Source organism: Aquila chrysaetos, chromosome W, assembly GCF_900496995.4.
Source record: "Aquila chrysaetos chrysaetos chromosome W, bAquChr1.4, whole genome shotgun sequence".
Taxonomy (NCBI): domain Eukaryota; kingdom Metazoa; phylum Chordata; class Aves; order Accipitriformes; family Accipitridae; genus Aquila; species Aquila chrysaetos.
Window position 1 is genome coordinate 162,376 of NC_054457.1, and position 11,993 is coordinate 174,368.

Genomic DNA, 11,993 nt, shown 5'->3' on the forward strand with positions numbered 1-11,993 from the left:
AGCCCAGAGGCGTGTTACGAGCAGAGCGGAAAGTGGTGGTCAGCAGTCTGACTCAGTGAGGTAGTGGTGTCCTTTTATTTGCCTAATATTTTCACAGTTTAGGCAACGAAACGATAAATATTTTTTTTCTTCAGAACTCTGAGATATGTATCCTTGCCGATATTTATGGGTGGAGAAATATTGCAGAAAGGGTTAAAAAAGAGGTAGTTGAATGTATCACTTCACAACTTATGAACAGATGTAGTGGGACTGGCCCATCTTTCTCATGATTTCTTGAAAAAAAAAAAAGTGTGTTGAATAGTGTTAGTTGAGGAAACTTTGGTTTTGGAACACACACGTCTGGTTATATTGTAAGAGCAATGTTGTAAAATTGTATTTTCTCTGACTTCCTCCTTGTGACAAATAATGTGTAACTTTTCCATGTTATGCTGCTTGAAAGTTTCCACTGAGGGATTATTATTTTTTTTAAAGAGCTCTTAGTGTTGTCCCAAAACTTGTGGGATTGTCCACCCAGTGTGCAAGCCAATAACACACAGAGTTGAGGTATTAGCTGTTTATTGCTGGTTCTGCACAGAAAGGGGTGCTAAAGGATATCCCTGCAAAGCTAGCACACCCAGCACTAAAACAGTCATTCATTTATACATTGTAAATTAGCACAATTACCATACTCATTGTTTATCAACCTTTTACTGGTGCCCGTAATTCCATACCTTAAAGCTGATTGGTGTATAGTGCCTTGTCTTCATTTAAAGGTGCAGCATCTTTTAATTTTACTGTGCAAGCTCAGTGGGTGAGGGTCTTCAGGTGGAGGTAGGTATCCTAACTTCTAGAGGTGTGGTCTTCATATTGTAATTAGTTGAGTTCACCTAAAGGGCACATTTTCATGCAGTATAGCCAAGCTTCTTGGGCAACCAGCCCACTAAAGTTTCTGGTTCCTAGTTTTAGGTCGATTTGTTCCTTCTATTCCATTGTCTTGTCAAGAGTTACTTACCCAAGTGATTTACATTGATTACTTATCTTTTGTTCCCTAAGTTTATAAAAAATTACAACCATAAAGATTTCAATATCATTAGTATTGACATAACTACTTATATGTGTTCTCCATTTATGTGGTAGCTAAAAGTTAAATAATATTAGTATCAGCTCAAAGTCTCTGATATAAAGATATTTAGAATTAATGCAGTATTGAGAGTGAGTGGTAAAGCAGCATCATTGTCTTAATTAGAAATAAAGGAGAGTTACAGACATCTTAATACTTGTGTAATCACTGGAATGCACAGAAATGTTTTTATAGAATTCTGTTGTGGGCGCTATTTTTGATAGTTTGCTAACAAAAAGTTGTTGAGAAACTATGTTCTTTGATTCACCAGCTGTTTGGAAAGAAACCAAGATATCTTTTCTTAGTGTCTGTTGCAACGTACTGCATCTGTTAAGCAAGCAGAGAGGCTGAGTTTTGTATATATTGATATGTATAAGAAAAATTTATAGTTCTTTTCTGCAGTATGTTGATGAGGTTAAGTGGTACCACCTGTAAAGGCAGTTGTGTTTTCCCCTTTAAACTCTGAATAAACTTCTTTCTCTATCCTGAATGAGAGCAGGAGATGAAGAGACATGTCTGAGCCAAGCCTTTTGGCAATGGTAGTGATGCATACTTACATAGCCATGCATTCTCATACTTTTGGTCTAGGACTGTCCACTTAGTTCCAGAAGTAGCTTTTTTTTTTTTTTCTCTTTAGAATATAGATTAACTCAAACAGGTGTTAAAAACTAAAAATGCCAAGGATAGATATTCTTTCAGGTTGTTTAGCAGATTCATCCTTGCTAGAGAGAGTATTTGTTTAATGATTAATTCTAGCTAATATTTTGTAACCAGAAATTTAAATGAATAAATACTGGATGCTAAAAGGTTTACCTCTTCAACTTTTCACATAATGCTTCGTCTGTTCTAACTGATACGTTTTTTACATCTGCCACATCCTCCTAATATGTCTTATTTTTTCCATAATGGCACCAGCTTATGTTCTTCCAATGAGCGTATCAAGATTGCGAATACCTAAGTGTTCTCTTCTTTCTAATGTTCTGACCATCTTTTTCATGTATAACTTGCTGTCTATTACTCTTAATGAGATCAGGCCATGTATACATTAGCAAGAATGTGGTGCAGTGAAAATAGATTTGTAAAGGAAAGATTTTGTGCTGAGGACCTAAAGTTTATCCTGTATATGCTTTAAGAGGTGTTTCTTTAGACTAGCACTAGTCTGGTCATGTGGAGGGAACCTTTGTTAGCAGTTGGAATGTGTCAGGTGTGCTCTGGAAGCACAGTCTTCCAGTATAATTTAGTTTGAAAGGGATCTGTTTTGCCTGCTCCAAGACCAATCTGGGATGCAAACCAAAGCCATGGGAAATAGAGGTGATCAAACTGATATGCTGATGTAGACCGCTCACTCCTCTCTACCTCCTTCTGTCACCTCCCAATTTCTCAGGACGATGACTCAGATTTGTTGATTCCCAGGTCAGGATTAAGGTGAAACACCACCAGGGATCCTTTAACTCACAAAACTCAACTTTTATTCACTCACAACAAGAATTGGCATGCTCACAACAAGAATTGGCATGAAACTACGTCAGTAAACTGTGTAAAATGTGCTAACCATACATCACCAAATGTACTACAGGCCTTGCTTATTTGGGGATCAGTTCAGGGAAGACAATAAGGAGATCCCTCCTTTTCAGTCACAAGGTTCAGAGTGGACCCCCTTGCTTTCTAGACTCCCTCTCAGAGAGGAGCCTAGGGGCGGCTAGATCCACTCCTAGTCCCAGACTTGGTCAATGGTTTATGTCTAAATAGATGAGGTGTAGGGATTACGGGGGAAAAAAAAAAAGAGATATGAGAGAGACAGAGAGAGAAAAGAGAAAGATTTCACTGGTCCTGGGTCCAGCGTTGGTCCAGTCAGCCTAGGGGTCCAGGTCTGGTGGGTGCGCGCATGTGGTGCTTCAGTTTGTGTCCTTTTATCATCTCCTTGCCCCTCCTTCAGGTGGGCACTCAAACTCATTAGGCTAATTAGGTGTCATGCACAGTTTGTGCTTCCAGAACCTTCGAGAAATGGGTCAGTGGGCTTGGGGGTCCTTTGGGGAGTAACTTCTCCCTCCCTGCAAGTACGACCATTCTTTGAACAGCTATCAGAACACAGAACTGCATACCCTCCAGCAGGCCATCCACACCAACTTCTCCCCTGCAGTTCATTGCTATGCAGGGTTTGTTGTTATGCGGAGTGTGCCATCAAGCAGAACTTGCCCCACCACAATGTTTGAGACGTTAACTCCTTCAGTCTCTGACACCACCCCGTGGCTCAAACATTTGACTGGACTGAGTTGTGGAGGTCGTCTTCCACAGTAGTAATCTTCACATGTCAGACAGAAGGAGAGAAAGAGGAGTAGAGGAAAGCAAGCAGGGTAGTCATACATTGCATAATTGCAAGGCCAAGCATTAAGAACAAAAAATCCACATAACATGAGTCCAATGCTAACAAGCCATTTTCCCCACCCCGAGTCCCAAGGATGTTAGGAGAGAGGTTGGCAATGATCCTCCGTTAAATGGTCTCTTGGTTACATAGCTTGGAAAAGTTCTCCAGTCTTGTCTGTAACTTCTCTCATCTTTTCGCGCTTCTTCTAAGGAAGTAGTTGCGTTCTGTATGGCAAGACGACATTCTCCATCTGTTAGATTCAGCATCCCATGTACCCCATGTTCTTTTAACAACAACATCACAAGATCCAAGGTTTCCTCCTCAGGGAAGAAGATAAATCTTTGAATAGTCAGAGGGAGGCTTTTAGAGTCGTGAAAGGTCCCCTGGAAGCGTCGTTCCAGGAGCAATTTGGTTTACCAGCTTTTTCACAAGATTGGTGATGTTTAGATTAATGAGGCCGAATCGAATTCCTTTGTACAAACACCTTGATCGTTATTATTCCAGAGGTGCATAAAACCTTGAATCAAATTCCAAGCTAAATCTGGAGAATCTTTTCCCTGTCCTCCAGTGGAAAGGATCAGGATGAGGGAGAAGGTTCCCCAAAACACTTTTCCCTATAATAACAGACAGAAATTACAAATAACAATAAACTGATAACACAAATAACAATTAATATAGTCAGGACTCGCATGGGTCCCTTGCTGTCTTTCTCTGTTTCTCTTTGGTTCTACAAAGTGAAAATATAAAGCATACATAGATTAAAATGAGGGTATTATCCATCTCATGTGGATTCGGTGTTCTTTTCTATGTGCATTGGTTGCTGTCCATGCATACAAGTTCAAAGGGGTTTTCAATGTCATAGGTATTTCCCCTACAGTAGGTAAATCTACCAGAACAGGTTATCTGGGATAGTGGAGCGGGTGTATTGCATCTTTCTTATCTCCCCTTCCTGGAAGTAGGGAGGGGGGCTTTGGGCAAAATGCAGTCAGTCTAGGACATCCATTCACCCCCCAGCGGCTATTTAATTTTGTGACTGGGTCTGGCACTTGTTGCGGCCGTCCTGATTTGTGGGGTTTTAGGGTTTGTTTTAGAAGTCCATTAGTACGCTCCACTATCCCATTTTCTTGAGGGTGTGGAAAACCCACTGTATTTCTTCATTGTGTACCTACTCTTGGACCAACCTGGCAGTAAAGTAGTTCCTGTTATCTGATTGGATTGATTGCTGTTATATGATTCTTTCAGCTTCCTGCAAAGCTAGGCTAACTATAAAGAGGCCTTTTTCCCAAACTGAATACCGTTTTCCTGTATCTTTGAAACTGTACAAATAGAATCTGATAGGTCAAGTTGCGCCTTTTGGTCCGCATTGCCACATATGTATGGACAGTCTGTAAATTGCAAAACCCCACTCGATGTGGAGTGGATCTGTTGGGTGTATTGGCCTGTTATGGGTTTGTGTGACGCATTTTTTTTTGGTAGCAGGGGAGGGGGCCACAGGGGTGGCTCCTGTGACAAGCTGCTAGAAGCTCCCCTGGCTCCAAGTTGGGCCTGCCTGATACCGAAAAGCCGGTCGAAGAAACTCTCTAAGACTCGTTTTGGAGTTTTAGAAAGCAGGCATTCTTTATTGCAGCGCTGGATGCACGGGGGATAATTCCACCTAGCGTGCATGCCACAGCTTTAGCACTAACAGGTTATATAGAATAACTAATTACACATTAATCAGATTAGTATACATAAAAATGATTGCAACTGATTAACTTAGTACTGCCTACATCCGATCATGTGCAATGAAGGATCCATTTGAGTCGAAGGGCTGCTTTTGCAACCACTGACCTATTTGAAGTTCTTGTTGGCTGTCCTTGAAGTCTTTATTCTTGTCCTTGTTCTTTGATCTTGAAGCTTAATGCAGTTTCAATCACATGTGGTCAGTTTCAACATTGTTATCATCTAGCGTACAGGAACATCTAGTCATAATAGCCAAGAACTGCAAAACTTAGGAGTAACTGCCTCTACTAGTTAATTGCTTGGCTAAACTTTTGTCTATTGTTTCAATCATAGTGTTAGTATAAGATTTCTAATAATTATTTACCAAATCTCACTTTTACAGTCACCTAGCAGCAAACCAGTTTGCACGGCTGGTACAAAATATTAAAACCATCAAAATATTTAGACATACCATACAGAATGTATGGAGATATGCTATTACACCTCTGGCCCAGGCCAACCCAATCAGTGACAGTGGTAGCACCTCTGGGATAACAGATTTAAGAAGGGGAACCTGCAGTGAGTAGGGCGATTGGAATGTGAGAGGAACACCTATCCAGATACCGAAGTCAGTGAAGAAGGAGGGGGAGGAGGTGCGCCTGAGGAGGTGGATGCCCCTGCAGCCCATGGTGAGACAGCAGCCTGTCCCCCTGCAGCCCATGGAGGTAAATAGTGGAGCAGATGCCCACCTGCAGCCCATGGAGGAGCCCATGGCAGAGCAATCAGATGCCCCCGAAGATAGCCGTGACTCCATGGGAACGCCCACACTGGAGCAGTTTGTGACTGAAGATTGCCCCGCGGAAAGGACCCACACCAGGAAAGTTCGTGAAGAACTGCAGCCTGCGGAAAGGACTCCCGTTGGAGAAGTTCGTGAAGGACTGTCTCCTGTGGGAGGGACCCCACGGTGGAGCAGGGGACGAGTGAGGAGTCCTCCCCCTGAGGAGGAAGGAGCGGCAGAGACAGTGTGTGGCGAGCTGACCCCAACCCCCACCCCCTGTTTCCCTGCGCCGCCGGGGGGAGGGGAGGAGGTAGAGAGAACTGGGAGTGGAGTTGAGCCAGGAAGGAGGGAGGGGTGGGGGGAAGGTGTTCTAAGGTTTGGTTTTACTTCCTAATATCCTTGTTTTGATTTGACTTGTAGTAAATTAAATTGCTTTTGTTTCTTCCCCAAGTTGAGCCTGTCTTTTGCCCGTGACCATAAGTGGTGAGTGATCCCTCCCTGTCCTTGTCTCGACCCACGAGCCTGCCTTTATATTTTCTCCTCCTCATCCCGCCGTGGCCGGGGGGAGGGAGAAGTGAGCCAGCACACGGCTGTGTGGTGCTTTGTTACCAGCTGGGCTGAAACCACGAGATGGCCCTAAGGCCTGATATACCCCGGCCTCAAAGATTAACAGCTTCAGAGCTTCCTCGTGAATGCGGGTCCAGTCCCAAGCAGCTCTTTTGCGTGTTAAGTCATAGAGGGGCTGGGCTATGATAGAGAAATCGGGAACATGTTTCCTCCAGAATACTAGCGAACCTAGGGCATGTTGGAGTTCTTTCTAATTTGCAGGCATTTTCACTAGTTCAAGGATGGTCGACGTTTCGGGGAGAATGCTCGCTGTTCCTCCCCTCCACCAGATACACAGGAGCTTCACTTTGGAAGATGGGAGTTGTATCTTTTCATCTGGAATTTGGAGTCCAAATTTTTCTAGGTGAGCAATTATCTCTGCTTGGGTCTGTCCCACTACTTTGGTATCAGGGCTGCCAATCAATATATCATCAATATACTGGTATACCTTAACCCCTTCTGCAGGAGTGATTTTGGCAAGCTCTTGAGCCAATGCATAATGAGCCATTGTCGGCACCTGTGGATATCCCTGGGGGAAATGTGTAAAAGTGAATTGCATGCCTTCCCAAGTAAAAGCAAAGCGATCTCTGTCTGCTTCCTGCAAAGGGACCATAAAGAACAGATCTTTTACATCAATTGGAAATACTAATTACTAATTGTAATACAAAAATTTTTTTTTGAGTGTCCTGGTTTTGGCTGGTATAGAGTTAATTGTCTTCCTAGTAGCTGGTATAGTGTTATGTTACCAGTCTTTCTGGGCAAGAGGGATGGTGCAAAGTCCTCTCAGTCGGCAGAGCAGGATTGGGCTTCAGTGCAGTGTGGCAAGCGGGTGACATTGGACGCAGCAGGAGGATGGTGTGCACTGTTGGATTGTTGCATGCTGGAGTCAGTTCTGGTTCCATCACTACTGTGCTTTGCTCAGTTTTATCACAGTTCATTCTTGCCTGATTAACTGATTCTTACTGTAGTACTATGGATATAGCATATAACAGTTATAGTAATGATAACATACAGTGGCAGGGTTATATAGCAACTAATATCATACAGGTTAATTCTGGCTATTCTCACCTAAAATCAAATCCCCCTGAGGCACACATTGGACTTCCACCTCCTTTCCCATCACCCACCAAGTGCACCCAGGTCTTTGAGCAAAAGCAATCCCATGAATGGGTTTACCTTTGCCTGAGGCAGGAGTAACCCAGACTGTCTTCCCTAGCATATTTTTTATGTGCACTACAGGGACTTTATCCCCTTCTGCAGTACGTAAAAATTCTGACTGGGCAGGGCCAGCCCGATTGGCAGATCATCTGGTGTTGACTAACCAGGTGGCTTTTGCGAAATGTGTATCCCAATGTTTGAAAGTTCCACCCCCCATTGCGCTCAATGTAGTCTTTAACAGTCCATTGTATCGCTCAATTTTCCCAGAGGCTGGTGCATGATAGGAGATGAGATATACCCACTCAATGCCATGCTCTTTGGCCCAGGTGTCTATGAAGTTGTTTGGGAAATGAGTCCCATTGTCGGACTCAATTCTTTCTGGGGTGCCATGTTGCCACAAGACCTGCTTTTCAAGGCCCAGGATAGTGTTCCAGGCGGTGCCAATGGGCACAGGATTGAGACGGGGAGCCAAAGGAACCTTAGTAGATATAGTAGATATATGGATGTAGATAGGAACTGTTTAATAATTATCTAGCTTATAATGAAGTATAAAGAAATTTCAATAGGGGTAGACATGGCCCAAGGGGATGAGAGGTGATGCTTAACGTTTGCATTGTTGAGGCTAGCTGGGGCAGGAGATAGTCCCTGATAAGAAGCAGCAGTCAACCCCAAGAACCAGCCAAGACCAGCCTTGTGATTTGGATAAATGCCAAGGAGCGACTGAGTCTGCGCAGGGACAGAAGGTTAAGAGTTCACCGCGAAGACGACATACAGCCTTCATCTTCACAACCACCAGACAACCACCATAAGGAGGCACTGTGCAAGCGCAGTTGAGAGGAGACTATGGAAATGTCTTCCTGGAGCTAATTTTAATATGAAGTGGGGATAGGTCATGCCTATGTATAGGCGTATTGCGAAACTCTATGTATATGTAACACTTGATGTGGACACATATTTAGCTAACGGTCGCAAGAGCATTCCAGACGCCTTTAGAAGACCTTGAACAGAATAAACAAGAAGACAAAAAAAGAAAGATGCCAATTAGAACACAGGTGCGCATTCCACAATAAAGGGAACTTGGCACAAAGAACCTCAATTCGGCAGTTTATCTTGACCAATTAGACTGAGACAAGTTTTGCATGTTTTAGTTGGTATAACCAATTATGTCCTATGTTTATGCGCGTGTACAGAGTTAGTATAACCAATTGTATCTTATGTTTATGCGCGTGTACAGTGTTGATATAACCAATCATATTTTATGCTTGTGCGCGTGTACAGTGACTTTTCAGAATATGTGACTATAAGTATGTGTGTGTTTTAGCAATAAAGGGTTGTCTGTTGTCTGCTCTCAAGATTACAGGCGTCCGTCTACTTCAATCTCCTCAAATGGTGACCCCGACGTGACTGCGGGCCGAGAAAACGCTGGAATTGCTGGAAGTGCGTCCGGAGGAGACTCTAGCCGAACCATCGTCTAGCCAGCTGGACTGAGCGGACAGCCTTCTCCCGGGAGATCAATCACCCTGCTCGTTTGGAAGTAAGGTGAGCGGCTAGAAGGATTAAAATGGGTGACCAGATGTCTGTGGAAGAAGGGGCAATTGTACAAATGCTTTCGCATATCCTCTCCATGAGAGGGATTAAGTATGATTCAAATACTTTACGTATGATGCTGAAGTGGCTTAAGGACCATGGTGCCCCCACTTCGAATGTAGAAGTCTTTGAAATTAAAAATTGGGAAGAAATGGGAAAAGTAATTTGGGACTTGGTATCGCGTGGGGACATGAAGGCTCAGAAAATCTCCGCTACGTGGAGATTGGTGCTGGAAACATTGAAAGCCCTTAAGGCAGAAAAGGAGGTGGCTGCTGCTGTAAAAATTTCAATTGAAGATACCCCGGAAAAAAAGAAAAGTGTGTGTGGCGAGGTGGTAAATAATTCGGACAGTGATGAGCAATTAAACACCGAGGGAGATGTCATTAATGGAGGCAACGATCAACCTTTAAGTAACCTGCCTCTCGAGCAGAGACCTATCCCCTCTGCACCTCCCTATGAGGCAGATACATCCCCAGGAGAAGCTATAAAAAAGTGATGGAAGGACATAAATGATAAAATGTTAACCGAAGGTCTAAATCCTGTGGCTTTTCCAGTTACAGTCAGGCAGAATGCCCCAAACGTGTGGCAACCTTTCAATTGGGATTTAATAAAAGAAGTACAGAAAACAGTAATGGCTAATGGACTGTCTGCTCCGTTTAGTCAGGCGTTATTGGAGAATATATTTTCTGGTCAAATTTTAACGGGCTTTGACTGTACACAATTGGCTACAATGATTTTAACCCCAACTCAGCGTCTATTATGGAAGGTGAAATGGTGTGATGGGTTGACCCTGGCTGGTTGCCAGGTGCCCACCAAAGCCGTTCTATCACTCCCCCTCCTCAACTGGACAGGGGAGAGAAAATATAAAAAAGAGCTTGTGGGTCGAGATAAGGACAGGAGAAATCACTCACCAATTACCGTCACGGGCAAAACAGACTCAACTTGGGGAAAATTAACTCACTTTATTACAAATCAACCAGAGCAGGGTAATGAGAAAGAAAACCGAATCTCAGAACACCTTCCCTCCACCCCTCCCTTCTTCCCGGGCACAACTTCACTCCCGGCTTCTCTACCAACCCCCCCAGTGGCACAGGGGGACGGGGAATGGGGTTTATGGTCAGTTCATCACACGTTTTCTGCCGCTTCATCCTCCTCAGGGGGAGGACTCATCACACTCTTTCCTGCTCCAGCGTGGGGTCCCACCCACGGGAGACAGTCCTCCACGAACGCCCTCGTTGTCATAAAGGGAGACATTATGCTAACCAATGCAGATCTCGTTTCACAAGTGAAGGTGTAGCTCTGTGTATTGGTTTTGTGTGGCAAGGTTTTGGTAGCAGGGCGGGTGTTACAGGGGTGGCTTCTGTAAGAAGCTGCTGGAAGCTTCCCCTGCGTTCGAGAGAGAGCCAATACCAGCTGGCTCTAAGACAGACCCACCGCCGGCCAAGGCCGAGCCAATCAGTGATAGTGGTAACGCCTCTGTGATAACATTTTTAAGAAGGAAAAAAGTTGGGACAGGCAGAATTCGGCAGCCGGAGAGAGGAGTGAGAACATGTAAGAGAAACAACCCTGCGGACACCAAGGTCAGTGAAGAAGGAGGGGGAGGAGATGCTCCAGGCGCCGGAGCAGAGATTCCCCTGCGGCCCGTGGTGAAGACCGTGGTGAGGCAGGCTGTCCCCCTGCAGTCCATGGAGGTCCACGGTGGAGCAGATATCCACCTGTAGCCCGTGGAGGACCCCACGCCGGAGCAGGTGGGTTCCTGAAGGAGGCTGTGACCCCGTGGGGGACCCACGCTGGAGCAGTGTGCTCCTGAAGGACTGCACACCGTGGAAAGGACCCATGCTGGAGCAGTTCGTGAAGAACTGCAGCCCGTGGGAAGGGCCCACGTTGGAGAAGTTCGTGGAGGACTGTCTCCCGTGGGTGGGACCCCACGCTGGAGCAGGGAAGAGTGTGATGAGTCCTCCCCCTGAGGAGGATGAAGCGGCAGAAAACAACGTGTGATGAACTGACCGTAAACCCCATTCCCCGTCCCCCTGTGCCGCTGGGAGGGTTGGTAGAGAAGCCGGGAGTGAAGTTGTGCCCGGGAAGAAGGGAGGGGTGGAGGGAAGGTGTTCTGAGATTCGGTTTTCTTTCTCATTACCCTACTGTGGTTGATTTGTAATAAAGTGAGTTAATTTTCCCCAAGTTGAGTCTGTTTTGCCCGTGACGGTAATTGGTAAGTGATCTCTCCTGTCCTTATCTCGACCCACAAGCTCTTTTTTATATTTTCTCTCCCCTGTCCAGCTGAGGAGGGGGAGTGATAGAACGGCTTTGGTGGGCACCTGGCAACCAGCCAGGGTCAACCCATCACACTCTGCCACCTCGAGGTACCCCATCACCGGGAAACTACAAGAAGAGTGCGAGGAGCGGTGCGATGACCCCAACAGCTCTGAAAGGATCCCAGAACGGCGCCAAGAAGGATGTCTGGCAGAATTGCCAGCCCGAACAGCTGGAAGTGCCGGAGTGGATGTCTCAACAATAGAAACCATCTTACTATGGAACTCTCAGGTACACCGTGTGCCAGTAAATGCACAAGGACCATTAGGTAATGGGCTTAGTGCCCTGTTGTTGGGACGGTCTAGTATAACATTACAAGGGGTTTTTGTGCTTCCCGGGGTGATTGATGCAGACTACACAGGTCGCATTTATGCTATGATTTGGAC